Below are 4,779 nucleotides of genomic sequence, written 5' to 3' on the forward strand. Positions count from 1 at the left end.
GTGCTGATAATCTTGATAATTTGAAAATAAACGTTTTTTAATATTCAAATTAGCATTTCTTACTCTTCATAAAACGACATTTTAAGTTTCTTCTCTTTTAAATAGAGTGAAGATTCAACATAGAAATCTGCCTTAAATTCTGTTCTCCACACTCCCAGATGTAGTGAGCAGGATGCTTCCTTTCCTCCCATTCAACACTCATCAAGTTTCAACATAATCAATATGACAGGTCATGAGCAACTGACAAGCAGGTGCCACCTCTTGTGCATCTAGTCACGCTAACGTGGTTCCCCCAACTAAATGAAGCTTCATACAGATCCCTACCCTTTTTCTGTGATCTATTTTGTGACTCACTCAAAAGTTAGAGGAAGAGAAATCTCAACACTTTTTATATGCCAAGAATTCCCACTAAAAGAATCTACTGGTGATCTCTCCCCAGAAAGCTCCCTAACAGCTACTGTGTGCTCTGAATGCAGAGGATTATGGAGCACTGTGAACACCCAGAAGTCCATGTGGGGCCCACTCACTTCACTTCTTGCCATATTCTAGTTATTTCTATGTTCTCTCTGAGCAAAATGTTATGTATTAACTCACTTCTAGATTCAGTACATTCTATAGCAGAGCTCTCCACTTTTTCTCCCTCTGTGGGATGGGCAGAAGAGCTTCCAGAATCTCGTTTTATACCTCTTAGTACAAAACTCAGTAATTTCATTTAAGAATATACCCGTTATATAAAAAATACAATGTCTCCTGAGAATGTTGTTCCTTAATTGAAAATGGTGCAAAGGCTTCTGATGGTTTATACAAACTTCCTTACAAATAAGGAATCGTGGACAACGGCCAATCTGGCAGTATTCAATTCATAATTTTATTCTTTGCTGCTGTTTTGGCTGCTTGAACAAAAGAATTACACAAGCTCTTGACTCCCCACATAAAACCTGAAATCCTCTGTTTGTGTTAAAGGCTTGTTAAATTCTTCTTATTGGTATTCTAGCTTGTAGGATTTCATTTTTATTATTATGAAAGTATTATAAAATATCCATTCCTTTAATTATAAATAACAATAACAAAGCATGCTTCAATTGCAGCTATGTACAGCTATGTAGCTACATATATGGATGAGGGAATATTGTAACATCCTTACTCTCAGCTACTAAGCCCCTAGGATGCCAGCCTTATTTTTTCTAGAGCTCAGTGATATATACAATCCTTTCTCCAGATATAATCATGTTCTACTCTCCATGTTTCTTGATGCCACTCAAAAAAATTTTCAACTGGTTCAAGGATGATTTCATTTCCACAGCCCTGAAAATAGTATGATAGGAATCCAGTTCTATGAAAAGCTAGATACCATCAAAGTCCCGAATCATTAGAAGCATTCAAGTGAACTATTTTACTTGTATGCAGCTTTACTCAAATTGAAACAGGTATTTGCAAAAAAGACAGGGTTTATCATAGATGAATACATTGTATTATTAAACCTCTATAACTGTATATATTTATACACTGTATTAATCTAGACTGAAGCCCTGTTAGTTTTAAATTATATATTAAATATTATGTGGTCATAGTAGTACATCAGAGGTCATTACTAGACTCCTAATGATATCGCAACAGTTTTTCTCTAAGACCAATATATTTTTAGAGTTGCTGACATACAAGACCTGTGTTTTCCCTATGCCCTCAAAATGAAAGATTATTTATAACTAGATGGCAGGATATATTTATATATATATATATACATACACACACATATATATTATATATATATGTATATATATATATATATATACTAGTTGATCATTGACATAAGATCAAAGGTACAACTAACATAAACTTCTCTTTAATCAGGACTTGGAAGAGGATACACCCACTCAAAAATTTCAGAAACCACCACAAATTTGATTTCTAAAATGATGATACATATCCTTGCAGATAATTCTATGTGATTAAATACACACCTATCTTAAGGACACAAAAATATGGAAATTAAAGACTATCTTGTATTTATAGTTGAATGACAAACATCTGTTTGTCAAATTTTCTTTCTTTTTTTAAATTTTTATTAGGTATTTTCCTCATTTACATTTCCAATGCTATCCCAAAAGTCCCCCATACCCTCCCCCCCACTCCCCTACCCACCCACTCCCACTTCTTGGCCCTGGTGTTCCCATGTACTGAGGCATATAAAGTTTGCACAACCAATGGGCCTCTCTTTCCACTGATGGTCGGCTAGGTCATCTTCTGATTCATATGCAGCTAGAGACACGAGCTACAGGGGATACTTGTTAGTTCATATTGTTGTTCCACCTATAGGGTTAGAGATCCCTTTAGCTCCTTGGATACTTTCTCTAGATCCTCCATTGGGGGCCCTATGATCCATTCAATAGCTGGCTGTGAGCATCCACTTCTGTGTTTGCTAGGCCCTGGCATAGTCTCACAAGAGACAGCTATATCTGGGTCCTTTCAGCAAAATCTTGCTAGTGTATGCAATGGTGTCTGCTTTTGGCAGCTGATTATGGGATGGATCCCAGGATATGGTAGTCTCTAGATGGTCCATCCTTTTGTCTCAGCTGCAAACTTTGTCTCTGTAACTCCTTCCATGGGTGTTTTGTTCCCAATTCTAAGAAGGGGCAAAGTGTCCACACTTTGGTCTTCGTTCTTCTTGAGTTTCATGTGCTTTGTATCTTGTATCTTGGGTATTCTAAGTTACTGGGCTAATATCCACTTATCAATGAGTACATATCATGTGAGTTCTTTTGTGATTGGGTTACCTCACTCAGGATGATGCCCTACAGGTCAATCCATTTGCCTAGGGATTTCATAAATTCATTCTTTTTAATAGCTGAGTAGTACTCCATTGTGTAAATGTACCACATTTTCTGTATCCATTCCTCTGTTGAGGGGCATCTGGGTTCTTTCCAGCTTCTGGCTATTATAAATAAGGCTGCTATGAACATAGTGGAACATGTGTCTTTCTTACCAGTTGGAACATCTTCTGGATATATGCCCAGGAGAGGTATTATGGGATCCTCCAGTAGTACTATGTCCAATTTTCTGAGGAACCGCCAGACTGATTTCCAGAGTGGTTGTACAAGCTTGCAATCCTACCAGCAATGGAGGAGTAAAGACATATAAAAGTTAGTAAACTAAGACAGGAAGCATTTGTCATCACCCATTCAAATGACTGGTTTGCCATTTTCTTCTTGATGTTATGTTATACTAGAGCATAAAGGAGTGACTTTAAATCTTGAAATTTTTGATCCTCAATTGGTAACAAGTTTCAGCTTTCTAGTGGCAGTTCTGTGTGATTTCATGTAGGCAACTTCAAAGTGTAGATAGAGATAAGTATTTTAAAATAGTATTTCATTTAAGAATTGATGCTACAATAGAAGATTGAGAAGTGATGAGGAAAACAGTAAAAGAATGGGTTTCAGAAATGAGTGACCAATAAGGAATTTTATCTCAGAGTCTCCTGAGAATGACTCAAAACACCTTGATAAAGCTTGACTACTATAGCCTAAACAATTAGTCTGATTATATATATATTGGTTTTTTTTGAGACAGGGTTTCTCTGTGTAGCTCTGGCTGTCCTGGAACTTACTCTGTAGACCAGGATGGCCTCAAACTCAGAAATCCACCTGCCTCTGCCTCCCAAGTACTGGTATTAAAGGTGTGCACCACCACCACCCAGCAATAATTTATATTTTTAATTGACCAAGATTTCATCTTCAAGTTCTTAACTGTGTACTGCCTTAAGAGAACAGCAAGATTATTTGGTTTGAAAATGCCTAGGATAACAAAATGGAAAGAGTTCATGACTTCTTCTCTGAGTAGTGTCTGTAGCTGACAAGAGGTAAGCTCACACACCCACAACTATATTCAACAAATAAAATCAAATGGACTGAAAAGAAATGTCAGGAGACCCATGATTGCCTCCGCTGGTGTGGGAATGAGCAGACAGTACTACACGAAATGTAAATGTCATGGAGTTGTAATGTTTGTTAAATAAGTAACAAGTACACAAATTTCCACACTGAAGATTTTTCTGAGAACTCATAAGGACATATTATCCTGTCTATGAATGAATTATTTATGGCTATAAAAGGACAAAGCCATCAAAGGTGGAAACTGTAGCTTACTGAGTGAAATACAGACCATGACGTAGGGCCTATGTGAAAACCCAAGTTTAGATATATTTCACAGAGAGTTTAAAGTTTTCTTTAAAAAAAAAAATCATGGTGCGCTACAGACAGTGATAGGCATTATTGAAAGTGAAATGAAAGTTGCCTATCATGGAGGTGGACAACAAATGTGTGCAAAGGCATTTGATATTACTAATTAGAAGGGAAATATAAATAAAACATAATAAAAAAACAAGCTCATGTCTGTTAGGATAGCTATTATCAAAATAAAGATTGCAAGTAGTAGTATTTTGTGAGGCTGGATAAATTGGAGTCCATGTGCATTGTTGCTGAGACTATAAAATCATTTAGGTCACTGTGAAAACCAGTATGAAGGTTTCTCATCGAAGATAGAACCTTGTGTTCTATCCTATCAGAGAATATTATGTTAAATGAAATAAGCCATCCACAGAAAGACAAGATGTTCATGATCGTCCTAGTTTGCATTTAGTTGCTATTATAAAATGCTATGATCAAAATCAATAAGAAAGAATTTACTTTAAAGGTTACAGTCCATTATTCAGGAAAGCCAACCAGAAATCGATTAAGCAGTGCTGCTTACTGACTTTTCTTACATTGCCCAGACCCACCTGCC

This window comes from Mus caroli, unplaced genomic scaffold, assembly GCF_978045245.1.
Source record: "Mus caroli unplaced genomic scaffold, Mus_caroli_1 scaffold_2, whole genome shotgun sequence".
In the NCBI taxonomy this organism is placed as follows: domain Eukaryota; kingdom Metazoa; phylum Chordata; class Mammalia; order Rodentia; family Muridae; genus Mus; species Mus caroli.